The following is a 15,701-nucleotide window of genomic DNA, read 5'->3' as shown; positions in this document are numbered from 1 at the left end:
ATCCAGAATATCTCCTCTTGTTGGGGAAGCTCAAACTAGGGAACACAATTTAAAAATTTGAGGCCTCCCTTTTACAATGGAGATGAAAGCAAGTTCCTTCTTTCAGGGTATTGTTAGTTTATTGAATTCTCTTCCCCAGATAGCAGCAGAGAATGGTCACTGAATTTATTCAGGGCTGAGTTCAATAGATTTTTGATAGACAAAACAAATAAAGGGTTATGGGAAGCAGATAGAAAAGTGGAGTTGGACACCACACAATCACATCAGCCATGATGTTATTGAATGACAGCAGGCTTGAAGGATGGAATGGCTTAACTCTGCTCTTAAATTCTAATTTGCCTAATTAATAATTTATAATTTGAAAGAGCATCATTTGATTCCTCTCAATCACTCAATCCTTTAAACACATGGTAATAATTATACACACTTCACCATCTCCTTTGCTGATTACCTTTCCTTAACACAATGATACCTTTAGAAAACAGGGTATTCCTTCACACATTTCTGAATAAAAAAGCAGATTGCATGCATGTATTGTGACTCTCTTTTTCTCTATGTCTTTTCTGGAAGGCCACACACCTTGGTAGACAATTTCCACCATTCGAGCTGATGAAGCTTTAAAACTGAACCTAACACCGTCCAAGGAAGACATGGGGATGGATTTTCAATTACAGGTGGGTGTGAGCAGGGACCCTGCTCAAGAATTGTTCCCAACTGAACCTTCCTTTACCTGTACTTGCAAGCACATACAAATTGACTAAAATCAGCTAATGTATCCAGTTCCATATCTAAGAGAGTCTATCAATAAATTCTTCTGAAGACAGTATTCCAGTAATCTCTTCCTGTGTGGTGGATGTATCTGCAAGAGGTCCTCAACAAACAAAAGCATCACAGCCTGCTCAGACAAGCAAGGTTGCAACACATCAGGTGAAAAACAGTGCAATTATCATTGATATGAATGCAGCATGGACTAACCAGCCACATTAATGCATTAACAGGTTTACCTTTCCTGCAATTCAGAAACAAGTGCTGCCAGGTCACGCTTCTGCTCTTTGAAATACCACTGAATTTCTTGTCTACTTGAGAGGGTAGACGAGGAATCCACTTTAAATGTCATCCAGAAAAGGGAAACTAGAACAGGAATTATTGGATTTTATTTTGTCATGAATCTCAAAAGCTGCCTCACCTGAAGATCGGAGGCTGAATGTTTTTGACCATTGAAGTGTTCCCCGATTGGGAGGGAACACTCCGGCCTGGTGATTGTTGCGTTCAGTGTCTGTTTATCTGGTGTAATAGTGTCTGCATGATCTCACCGATATACCATGCCTCAGGGCATCTTTTCCACCAAAATTGATAGCCAAGTTGCGTACTCATGAGGATGGACTCAAACTGATCTACGGTCCATGGCGTGCTACATGTAACCTCACCATACTGTTCTGTGTTTGTATGACCTTCCTTACTGTTCTGTTTTGACACCATTACCTTGATTACTTATTATTATCTTACTTAATCATTCTGTTGTGGAGGTGCCGGGGTTGGACAAAGTCATAAATCTTACGACGCCTGGTTATAATGCAACAGATTTATTTGAATAGGATATATTGGAGCCTGAAAGGTAGCTTTTTTCTCAATCAGTAGTGAACACTCTTGCATTGCCAAGCCAATATTTGATATTTGGACAATGGAGGTTCTTCTGTAATAAAAAACTGTATAGACTGATTAAGTTCAAAAACCACACGACACCAAGTTATAGTCCAACTGGTTTATTTGAAAACACTAGCTTTCGGAGCACTGCTCCTTCGTCAGGTTCTTCAAAAGCTAGTGTTTTCAAATAAATCCGTTGCATTATAACCAGGCGTCATAAGATTTTTGACTTTGTCCAACCCCAACAACCGAATGATTAAGTGAGAGATAATAATAAGTAATCAAGGTAATGGTGTCAAAATAGAACAGTAAGGAAGGTCATACAAACACAGAACAGTATGGTGAGGTTACATGTAGCACGCCATGGACCGTAGATCAGTTTGAGTCCATCCTCATGAGTACGCAACTTGGCTATCAATTTTGGTGGAAAAGATGCCCTGAGGCATGGTATATCGGTGAGATCATGCAGACACTATTACACCAGATAAACAGACACTGAACGCAACAATCACCAGGCCGGAGTGTTCCCTCCCAATCAGGGAACACTTCAATGGTCAAAAACATTCAGCCTCCGATCTTCAGGTAAGGCAGCCTTTGAGATTCATGACAAAATAAAATCGCCAAGCAGAAACTGATATGTTGACACTCTTAATTACATGGAATTATCTTGCCATTATCTCTCCGCCTACTGGCCCCGTGGTTAGCACTGCTGCCTCACAGCGCCAGGGACCCGGGTTCAATTCCGGCCTCAGTTAACTTCCTGTGTGGAGTTTGCAAATTCTCCCCGCGTCTGTGTGGGTTTCTTCCAGGTGCTCTGGTTTCCTCCCACAGTCCTAAGATGTGCAGGTTAAGTTAATTGGCCATGCTAAATTGCCTGTAGTGTTCACGGATGTCTAGGCCAGTTGCATTAGTCAGGAGTAAGTGTAGAGTAATAGGATAGGGGAATGGGTTTGGGTGGGATACTCTTCGGAGGCTCAGTGTGGACTTGGGCTAAATGACCTGTTTCCACACTGTAGGGATTCTATGGTATTCTGTGCCTGTGTATGTCTCTCCACTTCACCTGACAAAGGAGCAGCTCTCCAAATAAACTTGTTGGACTATAACCTGGTGTCCACCCTAGTCCAACAACGGCACCTCTACATCATGACAACAGATGCTATTCGTGCATTTCGGGCAAGGGGTCAAAGGCAAACATATGCTGTTAATTTCATACCCCTGCAGTAAATGCGAAGAACTGGGTCAGATATTTACTAGTAGATTTTGCAGTATAAGATCAGAAGACAAACTAATACATCAATCTCAATTAAAGCATCGCATGCAAAATGAAATGATATTGATTTTAACTGTAAAGTCAGATATGAAAATCAAATGCTTATCTAAAATAACAAGCATGAAAAATATTTTACATTGTAGAAAGAAATTATGCTAGCAACGGAACAAGCGCTGAACAATTTTTTTTGTACCTAGTAATAAAACTAAAAACATAATGAACTGCCATTTAAAATCTATGTTTAGCTTTGGCACCTCTGAGTAAAATGAACCAATAAGACTCCTGTTCAAATGACATCTACTGGAAAATTACACAAGCGCGTCAGGTAAGGACACCTTCACACTTAGTTCTGCTGCTCTCAATTATGCTCAAACTCACCAACCAAAGTTATCAATGAATAATGACCAAGTAACAAGTATAACCTAAAGCTAACAATGTTTTGAAGCTTCACAGTCAACACAAAACAAGTTTTTCTCAATACCGAAGCTGCCAGACCTGAACATTTCCAGCACCTTGCTTTCATTGCAAACTTGGAGCATTATGTTTTTATTATCATTTAAGGTTTTTTGTCAACGTCCTGAGCAGCCCCATGACACAGGATTCGGTGCTCTACGGTCTGTTCCCAAGGACGCACACAGAGACAAACATCTTCTGCGTATGGAGCACTATCAACGTGGCAAAAGACCGTCTTTGGTCTGCACGAAATTTGTTGGCCTTCCAGAACAAGCAGTGGAGCTTGATTGAGTGTTGCAGACTGTCACATTCCAAAGTCCAGGACCATGTGCTGAGGGATATACTAAAGCTAAGAGCAGCTGTCGCCAAGACCCATCCAGGGTCTTTGTGCCAAAGTACAATAATAGTCCATTCGGTTATTGGACCCTCCCGGTACCTCAATTATGTAAATAATAAATTGCATAACAAAGAAATGCCTTTGGGTTGTTGGAACTACCTGGAGAGTCAAACTCCAATGTTTTTTTCTTTTCAATATGTAAAAGACTGCACAGAAACAAACTGCGCCAGTGATTATGTATGTATATAAAGATGCTTTTATGAATAAAGCATACTTTTAAACGAAAAAAATTGTTTATGTTACCATCTAAGGTCTTTCGACCAAAATACAACCAGGGTCCATTCGGTTATCAGACCATCTCGTTGCCTCAATATATGTAAATAGTGTCCTGCATGAGTAGGAAACGTCTTTGGTTTTTGCAACTGTAGGGAATGTCAAATTCCAATGTTTGTTTGCTCTTTATACGCCAAGATTTTACAGAACTGCTTTAATACCTGTGTATATACATAAAAATGTTTTTGATAAAGAAAAAAACACATTTTTAAATGGAAAATTATTTTATTTCAATAGAAAGCCATCTGGGCCAATGCAATTATGCCCCTAGTAAGAGTTAGCATAATCTTCTGGAAGGTATTAGATAAAATTGAGAAACTAAATAAAAAGGTTATTTGAAGTTTTGTTAGGATCTTTCAGGGTATTTCTAGCACTGTGCCCAAACTCTCTCCCATTTATCTCAACTTAAACATTGATAAACTTATTATGCCATTTGTCTTTGAGGTTAAGTAAATGCAATAAACGGAATTCAACATGCAATTTTAAACTTTGATTTTTCTGAAGCTGCACAGAAAGAAAACTTCACATTGTTCTTCACACAAAACTCTTCACACTGAGGCATGTCACTGTGCAGAGGCATAGGTAGATTCCGCACATACGACTGAATATTCATTCTCTTTCATTGTCGTCATCGTTTCATATTCATTATTTCCACTTATGACCACATTTGTAGATGTCGGATATGGAAAACTTTCATACCTAGCACTGAAAGTAAAAAAAAAAGTGAATAGTTTCTACAGCCTTAAAGAAGAGACAGCAATACAAATATAAAAGATAAGAAGCTGTGCTAATAGTAAATTGATTCGTCCAACGTTGGCTCCGGAATTTAGCCAACACCACAGCCATAGGCTCTTTGGGAGCCCAGACACAGGAGGGAAACAAACTCTTGTGAGAGAGATACCTTCTGCAGTCAACAAGGGCTCTGGGATATTTGACCTGTGTGGGGCAGGGGCTGAATCACTCAAACAACTTTATTGCTGATAGTAAATTTGGGTGACTCCGAAACTGAAAGACGCATCAAGGGATGGTTCCTCAAAATTGCTACACGGAAAAACAGGAAGACAAACTCACTAGAATCTGAAAGTTACAGTGGACCATTTGCTAGAAGGACTGGGATTCTGTGGATACTATCATGTGTATTAAGTATAAAAAGGGACCCTTCCTTTCTGTCATTTAAAACATAAGGTATCTAGAGAAAGTTTTAGTCAACAGTTACAGTAAAAGTTTAACAAATGTGAACTCAAGATGTTTTTCATCTATAAACAAGATATTCAAATTTTGTTTTAAATGTTACTGGTCTCTATGGGTTTATGAATTTTCTCAGTTCTGATGAAAGGTCATTGAATTAAAATGTTAACTCTTGTTTCTCACTCTTCCTAGGTGAGGCCAGACCCTTGCTGAGTATGTCCACTATTTTCTTTTTGCATTCCAGCTATTTTCAGCTACTGCAATGATCCTTACTCCAATATAAGCTCAAAATTGGAGATGCCTACAGTTAATTGCAGAGTATTTAGTACCTACTGCAATCCCACAATTAATTCAAATCATCCCCACATGCAATAACACCTGGACAACATGTAAGCTTGGGCTAATAAGTAACATGCAGGAGACCAGGAAAGGCTGCAAACTTCTGTAGATGATTCCTGACGGACTTTCTCTCTGACATCTCTTTGGATGTTGTTCCTTCCTGCATGTAAGAATGTGTGTTTGAATTTACCTTTTTGCCAAGGGCTGTAGTTATGGGATGTTACTGGATTGGAACAGCTCCTTAGTTAAGTTGCTGTATTGGGTCAATTAAGTTTTCCAACAGTTAGTCCAAATTCCATTTTCTTTTGTTCGTGTTTCAACTGTAGTGTATAAATAAATTCTTTTTTGATGAGCTGCATCACACCTGGAATATCCTCTTCACATCTGCCTTTAAAAGTTAGGGTCCAGGCGACTTTCTTAAAATATTTTCAGGGGGTCTGGCCTGGCCATAAAACTGGGCACAACGGCAAGAGGCCATCTGATATCTGGTCACTGTCTTTTTGTGATGCTTTGAATTTTCTGTGAGTTGCTCAGAGGGAAGAAGAGTGCCAATACTTAGATAGCAATGAGAATTTAGAGACTTTACAATGCCTGCTGCTTGGATAGCAATGAGAATACAGTGACTTTACAATGTCTGCTGCTTCATTTTCTCAGGTTTCCATTTCGCACAATGGATCTAAATCCTGAAGAATTTATAGACTTTTTTTACTTTTAATTCTAAATGTGTATTTTTTTTTTAAAGAGCTGTTACTGAAAAGGAAAACTGGATGTAAATTTACTCATTGGCAAAGTCCTGTGTGAAGCCCGTGGAACATTGCATCTATAAAGAGCTAGGGAAACTTCACACAGGAAGAACCTCAAGAGTAAGTCAAGTTCATTGGGTAGCAACTTATCATTTCAGCTGTTTGAATCAAAGGTCAAGGAACTTTGAACAAAAATATAATTTATCATGAGTATCCAGCAGAACAGTTGCCTACAAACTTCATAGTTATCAGGTCTGGTCATAATATCCCTTGTTATTCCAAGTAGCCTACTAATTATTCAATTTAAAGTAGTCAAATGATGTTCCTTCCAAGCTTGCAACTTTCCAAAATAAACCTGAAGTTTGTGGTCAGTTGATAATCAAGTAACCCTCCACATCACTCCAGGTCATACTATCCTCATAAGAGTTCTCATTTTTAAAATACTAGAATTACAACCAAAAGCATGCAAAGCAAAGTGCAATGGGGCTTATCTGATATATTAACAGTGAGAAGAGAGCAAAAAATTCATATCCATTAATTTTGGGTCAAGGACAAATAGAACCAAATTAGGCTATTTGTGCACTATTAACAAATGAAAAACTACACAAATCCATTATGCTTAAAAGTTGCCTCAGGAGGGTGACTAAGTAGATCCTGCTGATTCTAAAATGAAATAGGAACCTTTGGTGCTGAATTTGTATTCTGATCTAAACCATCAGCTTTTTTTCTCTTGTAGTTGCACACTTGGTAACTAACCATGTGAGTTCCACTTCTCATGTTAGTCACTGGTGTTTTTTAAGCTGAAATAGGTTGTTGAGGCCAGGATAATGCTCTCATTTGTTAACAGTCAGATGCCACAATAGAAGAAAGTGATTGTATTTTGGAAGAATGACAAAGAAATGAGTCAATAGGTCTTTGTAATTCCAACCTTACTTGCGATTTATGTCTCAATCACTATTTAAGTTTGAGAAAGTAGAATCCCCGACTCATCAATTCATCTGACTTCATGCTGTGGTTCTGTTCGCCGAGCGCCAGTTTGTATGATGGTGTCCCTGGCAGTGATACTATGGGTCTGAGTGGGATGTCTGGTGTGTGTACTTTAGGTAATCCATAGAATCTGGGGGTGTTGTTGCTTTCCAGTTTCATTCTTTGTAGGTCAGCTCTGGTTATCTGTCCGTTTTTTTGTAGATTCCTTAGTGTGTTATTTATCCTATTGGTGAGCTGTGGGGTGGGGTCCAACTCCCTCTTTTGGTAGGTGTTGGTATCTGCAAGTAGTTGTTGTGCTTTTTGGATGTAATCAGATCTATCTAGGATGACCGTCATTCTGCCTTTATCTGCTGGTAGTATGATTATGTTCTTATCGTTTCTTACTGATTTCAGTGCTTCCCTCTCCTTGGTATTGAGGTTATGTGTTTGTCTTATCCTTATTATCATAGGTACGACAGTTTGCCTCACTGTTTGTTGTATCTCTTCTGTCAGTCCATTGTTCCAGAGTGTGCATTCTAGTGCTGCTAGGAAGTCTGCTGTCTTGGCGTCCCTGTGGTTGTAGTTGAGCCCCTTGGCCAGTATTGTTCTTTCCGTGTCCGAGAGCTGTCTGTGGGAGAGGTTTTTAACCCAGGAGTGTGTTGTAGTGTCCTCTTTGTTGTGTGTTAGTTTGGCCATTTTTTTCTTTTAGTGCCATTTTTTTGCGGTGTGTAGTCCTGTTCTGTCCTATGGTGACAGCCTGTTCTATGGTCCAGGTCCATTCCGGATTCGTGGTTTTTGAAATTAACGACTTTTCATGTCTGTATCTGTGAAGTCGGTTGTGCGCGTCTGTGATCATTACCTGGATCATCCTGAATCCGTTCTGCTTGGCTGTTTCCCTGGCTTGTGGGTTGTTGACTGGTGGTCTGTATCTGACACATTGTGGAAGGATTCGATTCTTTCGGCATTCATGCAGGAACCGGAGTTGTTTGTATGTGGCGCTCAGTCGGTTAGCGCAGGATTCCCATTTCCTGGCTTGTCTCAGCGTCTCTCGCCCGTAAGTGTTCAAAGTTTGTGCGAAGATTTGTAGCTCGGGTGCTCGTTGCTGTGGTTCTGTTCGCCGAGCACCCGAGCTCGGCGAACAGAACCACAGCAACGAGCACCCGAGCTACAAATCTTCGCACAAACTTTGATCTGACTTCATCATTACACCATAAATTAAAGATGAGCAAAGCCATTAATTCTTCTATTAAAAGAGATCAGATTTTTCTCTAACCCATTCACCCTGTTAATTCATCTTGGGCAGAAACAGATTTTGTGATGGTAGTCCTGCAGTTTCCCTTTACGAAATGGAATGCTTGACTCAAATAAAAACAAAGTGCTGGAGAAACTCAGCAGGTCTGGTGTATTTGTGGAGAGTGAAACAGTGTGAATATTTTGAGTCCAATAGGAGTCTTCTGTCAAGCTGAAGGTTCTGAAGAAGTGTCATATCAGACAAGAAATGTTGTGGATACCTTTTATCGAGACCATATCAACTTATAACTAATACACAGAGACCAGAGTTAGTGTTCACTTTTAATCTGATTCTATATATCCCTGAAAGGATATGTTTGCAGGAGGTGGTTTCCTTCAAAAGGGGAGAGGTCAGTCAGCCTTTCGGTGTCTCTTTCTATTTAGTCCCTCTGCTCAAAGTTTCCCTGGTACATAAGTGACATTCTAGAATTTTTGTATATATCACCTTTTATTTTGAAAAGACCATCGTAACTGAAAGTCCAGAATGCTCCATTGATGCAGAGTTATGACTCATGGTCATGTCCACAAAACCGCAGCAGTTCAAGAAGACAGCTCACCACCACTTTCTCAAGGCCAATTAGGAATGGATAATAAATACTGGCCAAGCCAGGAACATCCATATGCCAAAGACTTTTTTTTTTAAATTACAATTTATGAAGATCACTGGTAGAAATTTACAACAGAAAAACCAAGTATCACCAGGAACTGCAATTCTTACAATTTAAAGAAAACTCAATCAGAGGTATTGAAAGTCAAATTTGATTTATTCAGTGTACCTCTAAAGTTAACTCTTAAGCAATTAACCCGAGTAATGCAAGCAAACATATGCCTACCTTGACAATTCATTTAAGTGCTCTAAAGAAGAGAAAGCAAAGGAAAAGTTAGAATTGAAAGGCATTAGATTAATGTAAATGTTGATTTTTTTTTGTAACAATAGACAATAATGACCAAACGTTGAATACAAGGATCTGATGAGTGATACTGAATCACTACATGGAAATGTGGAAAGGTTTTGTGGAAATAGTAGCTTTGTTAATTTCAATATCCAGACAACATGACAAAACATTTAAAACAGAAATTGGTGTCAACAACATTAGATACATTAAAGTCACAATGTTTAGGGTACAGGGTAGATTTCCGTTTAGAAAATTGGACAGAGTCTACAGGCCTTTAAGGTATCCACAGTAATCACTGGCAACTGCAAAGAAAATGATTTGGAGACACCAGTGTTGGACTGGGATGTACAAAGTTAAAAATCACATAATATCAGGTTATAGTCCAACAGTTTTAATTGAAAACACTAGTGCATCCAATTAAACCTGTTGGATATTATCCTGGTGCTGCGTGATTTTTAGCAAAGAAAATGGGAGCTTATGAGACGAATGTTTGTAAAGAGACCTTGGAGTGCAGGTTCATAACTCCTTGAAAGTGGAGTTGCAGGTACATAGGATAGTGAAGGCGGTGTTTGGTACGCTTTCTTTTATTGGTCAGGGTATTGAGTACAGGAGTTGGGAGGTCATGTTGCGCTGAACAGGACATTGGTTAGGCCACTGTTGGAATATTGCGTGCAATTCGGGGTGGGTGCTTCCAGAACTAGAGGGCATAGGTTTAGGGTGAGAGGGGAAAGATATAAAAGAGACCTAAGGGGCAACTTTTTCACGCGGAGGGTGGTACATGTATGGAATGAGCTGCCAGAGGACGTGGTGGCGGCTGGTACAATTGCAACATTTAAGAGGCATTTGGATGGGTATAGGAATAGGAAGGGTTTGGAGGCATATGGGCCGGGTGCTGGCAGATGGGACTAGATTGGGTTGGGATATCTGGTCGGCATGGACAAGTTGGACCAAAGGGTCTGTTTCCATGCTGTACATCTCCAATAATAGAGCTGAAGGGCTTGTGCAGCATTCCAGTGTCCAAAGGACAAGCCCCACTGAAGATTTAACAATATTCAGCATTACAACCTTTCACACCAGCCACCCAATCCCTAATCTGAGTGACCCTATGATTAACCCATATCCTTTGAACTACACCACTCTCAGACATGTCCATTGTGCCACAAAATTACCCAAATGCAGAGACTTCACTTTATTCCATGAGGTACATGGAAGTTCAGTGAAGGTTCAACGGCATCTTGAACAAACCATGCTATTATCCCTCAAACTGAAGCAAAATACTGCAGATGCTGGAAGTCTGAAGAAAACACAAAATGCTGGAGAAACTCAGGTTTAGCAACATGTGAAGAGGGAAACAGGATTAACATTTTAAGTTAACTTTGTTTCTCCCACCACAGGTGTTGCCAAACCTATTGAGTTTCTCCAAAACTATGGTTTTCTTATGTTACTATTAGTTGGTTGTGATTATTATTTCAAACATACTGTTGCCCTTTTCAGTGCTATTTATAATTGATTGCAGAGTGACTCAGAAGAAAGTTTGGCGCATTCAAAACAAAGATGATGTAATGGAAATCTTCCAAGCATCGATTAGAAAACTACAAGTTTTCTGTCGGTGACTTGGTCTGAATGGGCTGTGCACTGGGTTTTCAACTTTCCTTGATGCATAGGGTGGTTAAGGTTTCCTGCTGCCACGGCATACTCCAAGTTGTCCCCATAGTCCACCCTGGCTTTTCTTTCTGTTGTACTTTATCCCCAAACCCTGATTATTATTGGGTAATTGCTGCACAGATCAGGAGTACTCTTCCCTGTGGGTCTAATTTATTTTTTAGCCGAAAGAGCGAGTATTTGGAGGTTAGTTGATCTTGTGGGGCTTCAGAGCCAAGACAGGTCACGTCTCCATAAACGGCAAGGTGGCTCAGTGGTTAGCACTGCTGTCTCACATCGCCAGGGACCCGATTCCAGCCTCTGGCAAATGTCTGTGTGGAGTTTGCACATTTTCCCAGTGTCTGCATGGATATGTCCCACAGTCGAAAGATGTGCAGGTTAGGTGAATTGGCCATGCTAAATTGCCCATAGTGTTAAGGGATGTGTAGGCTAGGTACATTAGTTAGGGGTAAATGTAGAGTAATAGAGTAGGGGAATGGGTCTCGGTGGGATACTCTTTGGAGGGTCGGAGTGGACTTATTGGACCAAATGGCCTGTTTCCTCACTGTAGGGATGCTATGTCTACGTATATATCCATGCACATGCAGTTTTCAGCCAGCATTGCTAATCATCGATCAGGACAACAACACAGGTTATTTGTCCTTCTTTGGAACCCAAACTTGCTAAGGTCAAATGTTCCTAAGTATTAAACCATAGCTATTCTTAGTCAGTTATTTCTGAAGTAACTTATACTTTTACCTGCTTTTGTCCTTTTCCAGAGCACAATGCAGATAACTGAAAAAATCAGTATGATCAGAGAAACTGTCAACGCAAACACCCAGACATCAATTTTCGCGTTACTGAACCCTAAAAGACAAAGTCACAGTAATCAGTGCCAATATAGTCACAAGACGACAAAAACAAGGAATTTTTTTTTTAATCCATAGAATTAGTTTTGCCTGGACCAGTGATATCTCATAGGATTCTTATGGGCCATAGCTTTCAAATGTGGCGCATGTGCATTAGAACAGTTGGGATAGAAACAAAGGAGGACTTGGAACTTTGAAAAGGTTTTCTTAGTATTCACTGTAAGCGGCACCGGTGGCTCAGTAGTTAGCACTGCTGCCTCACAGCGCCAAGGACCTGGGTTTGTTTCCACCGTCTGGCAACTGTCTGTGTGGAGTTTTCACATTCTGCTATTCTCTGTGTAGGTTTCCTCCAGGTACTCTGGTTTCCTCCCACAGTCCAAAGATGTGCAGGTTAGGTGGATCAGCCATGGAAAATGCAGAGTTACAGGCAAAAGGTTGGCGGGGGGGTAGATTTGGGTGGGATGGTATTCAGAGGTTTGGTGTTGACTCAATGAGCTGAATGGCCTGTTTCCAAATTGTAAGGATTCTATGATTCGATGATAATTTCAACAGAATCTCTGCAGAAATTTCACATTTTGTAGCCATGTAGCAAATTAGTAGACTCTCCACAGGCAAAAACATTTAAATTAAATTTTTTGTGAATCACATTAAAAATAAAGAGAGAAATTCTTTTCATAAGAAACATCATCCTTAGAGTGATCTCTGCATTGCCTACTGGCATTTGTGGCTTAGGCTGAGGAGAAACAATGGCCAAGTGCTAGAACTACTTTGAATACATTTCCAACCTCCAATACAACCACAGCTACTGGATAATCTTTACAGCTCCTAGTTTGCTATTAGACTGACCTTCTGTATATCTATATTGTTACAACTAATTCTGCAGTTAATTGTCTTAAGGTTGCATTCAACTTTTCAAAAGACAAATCTATATTTCAAAGTTTATATTTCAGGTATTTGAGTTTGAGTTAATAATAATTTGGACTGAGTTATTAACAAAGATCTAAGGTGCAAGTATTAGCAAAAAAAAAAGTAGATGCTTACTAAAGTTAAAATATGCAGTAAAGTCCTCAAAGAAATATCTTTCTAAAGATTGAGGAACTGGTTTCTCCGATTGCCCTTTTTAGGAGCTTAGTCAAAACACTTGGCTATTAGCACTGACTTCATGCTACTGGAAAATAAATCTATTTGACATGAGAACTTCAGGCAAACTGATAATAGCTGTCCACAGCCAGTATGGGTATGTAAAGGAAACCTGTACACCTGACTCTCAATCCTGGATCTTCGTTAAGAATGGCTTTAGTTCCAAGTCTACTGGGCAAACAAGATGATGATGGACAACTGAAGCAGCAAATGACCAAGGAAACAAAAAAAAAGCTTGGTATCCTTTGGCTGCAATGTTTCCAGAGCAATGTGGCTGTTTTGTAAGCAGTACATTTTCTGTTTGTACCTGGGGGAGGACAAAGATTCCAGAGATTCACAGGAGAGTCAGCAAGGTAGTGATGGCTGGTATACTGACAAAGATAGATCTACCATTTTGCACAGGGAATTGTTGGAGCATTACTTCCTGCACCTAATCACTCCTGGTTAGTAGCATAGAGCAGGTGTGCCTTCATTCAGGGTCTCTGTTGAAGGATGGATCATCCCATAATGCATGACTCTCAGTCCTTTACTGGAGTCTGACTATACTTGACAACTTTAAACATTTAGGTGTCAACTATAAATGCAAAATTAACACATTGGGTCTGTGGTTCGTTTATTGAAGATGCATACTGATCCAGTGAGAATGGTGCAAAGAAAAACCAAGACGTTGACCCGAGTGTCAGTGTCACCTCCAGTAATGATAATAACTTAAAACTAATTTTCAATCCATTGGGGTAAATCTTGTCAGTAAATCGCTGGTCCATTAAAAAAATGCTTCCTGAAATAAACAAAACTGCCCAGAAAACTTAAATTCAGTTCATGACGACCAAAGTTAAAATTTACATACTCTAAATAAAAATGCAAATACTCTCTTGTTAAACACAGGTTTCCCAGCAGCACTGGGTGTAACCAGTGTTTTATGATAACAAAATCACATGCACAGTGTTTTCCTAATGAAAAGCATTATAGAATCTATTTTAATCTCATTACCGTTTGTGAGACAGACTCTGGGTAAGGTTCCCAAACCCGATCATTTTTCCAGATACCCCAAATTGTCAAGCTCACAGATGAGGATAGATGAGCTGATTCCCCTTCTTTATTCACCCGCACCCTGCGGTGATCACAAGAATTAATTTAGAAAAGGATCACTTCCCTCATGTATACTTTTCACCCAGACCAAATAAAATTGTGTTTCAAAAGGAGCCAATTTGACCAAACTGGAGTTAAAAATGTCATTTCTTGTTACTAGAAGAGAGAAGAAACAGAAATGAAACACACATACACAGAGGTTAGAAAGGAGAAGTACAAAAAAAGATACGGTTGAAAAGATACATGGATCGGTGACTACAGGTAATGGAAAGGAGATACTGGAACATTGATAGTTAAGCAGTCAGTATTGGGATTTCTGACATGACAGGTTATTTAAAATTCTTTTGTCTTGCTTATTTTTGATGGTGACTTACAATACCCTTTACATCCACTGAAGAAATTACTAATGAGTGGCTCTTTGAATGTGACTTTCATAGCATATTAGTGCTCGAACCCAGCCAAGTACAAACAAGTACCTCATTCCACTGCCACACAGGAAGGTCTCAGCTTACTAGCACATTTTCTTCTATTGGCACACACAGACCAGAGTTGAACTGGCTTTTAACCTGTATTCCTACATATTCTCGAAGGGAGAAGTCACAAAACTTGTCAATTGTTGCTGATTGCAGTTCAGTTTGTACTGTATTTTCTCTCTTTTAAGTCACCAGTTTGAAGCTTCCTTTATACCTTGTCGTCATGCGACATTCTGGCTCCTCTCGAAAGGCAGCCACTGAATTTACATCTGCAGTCATCTTTTGGTTACATGCCTTAACTGCATCTTATAATTAAAAGTTCAAAATGCTTGTACTGTAAGTACTTTGGGGGTTCCTGTGTCATCACAACATCAGCAGTTTCAATATTGAACTGACGTGACACGTTTTGAGCAAAAGTGCATTATGCCATTTCAACATCAGATGCAAAAATCATACACTGTACTCAATAAGTAGGAGTCCTTTCAGAATGATCTTTGTCCAACTTCTCAGCCCAAGTCACTGCTCATTTCAAAGTCAATAACACTGCGTCATTTCCCAGAAAATCTCTTTTGCTTCCTTAATTGCATTCACTCTATAGATTTTGCTGCCTATCTGATTCTATTTGGTTCTATTTGCCCTGCCTGCTAATGTAGTTAACTCAGCCACATTAGAGGCTTTTAAACAATCCTTGCTTAAGCACATGGATGATGATGGGAAAGTGTAGGGGGATGGGCTTAGATTAGTTCACAGGTCGGCGCAACATCGAGGGCCAAAGGGCCTGTTCTGCGCTGTATTGTTCTATGTTCTAACCCTTGATTCCAGAATCCTTGAGAGCTCTATCCAACTCTTTCTTAAATGAATCCAGAGACTGGTCCTCCACTGCCCTCTGGGGCAGAGCATTCCACACAGCCACCACTCTCTGGGTGAAGAAGTTTCTCCTCATCTCTGTCTTAAATGGTCTACCCCGTATTTTTAAGCTGTGTCCTCAGGTTCGGCACTCACCCATCAGCGGAAACATGTTTCCTGCCTC

General features: G+C 39.9%; 1 protein-coding gene across 1 annotated transcript in view; it reads right to left on the bottom strand.

Annotated features, from left to right (window-relative positions):
- Nucleotides 1–4,625: 4,625 nt before the first annotated feature.
- LOC122557285 (paraspeckle component 1-like) overlaps nt 4,626–15,701 on the bottom strand; it is a 133,504-nt gene continuing 122,428 nt past the window's right edge. The window contains exons 11-13 of the transcript XR_006313787.1: nt 11,860–11,967; nt 9,397–9,418; nt 4,626–4,742 (exon numbers count right to left, since the gene is read on the bottom strand). The gene's annotated coding sequence lies outside the window, so the exon portion shown is untranslated. The remainder of the gene's footprint in view (nt 4,743–9,396; nt 9,419–11,859; nt 11,968–15,701) is intronic.

This window comes from Chiloscyllium plagiosum, chromosome 15 (genome assembly GCF_004010195.1).
Source record: "Chiloscyllium plagiosum isolate BGI_BamShark_2017 chromosome 15, ASM401019v2, whole genome shotgun sequence".
Lineage (NCBI taxonomy): Eukaryota > Metazoa > Chordata > Chondrichthyes > Orectolobiformes > Hemiscylliidae > Chiloscyllium > Chiloscyllium plagiosum.
Note: the sequence above shows the minus strand (reverse complement) of the source record. Positions and strands in the feature narration are given on the sequence as shown.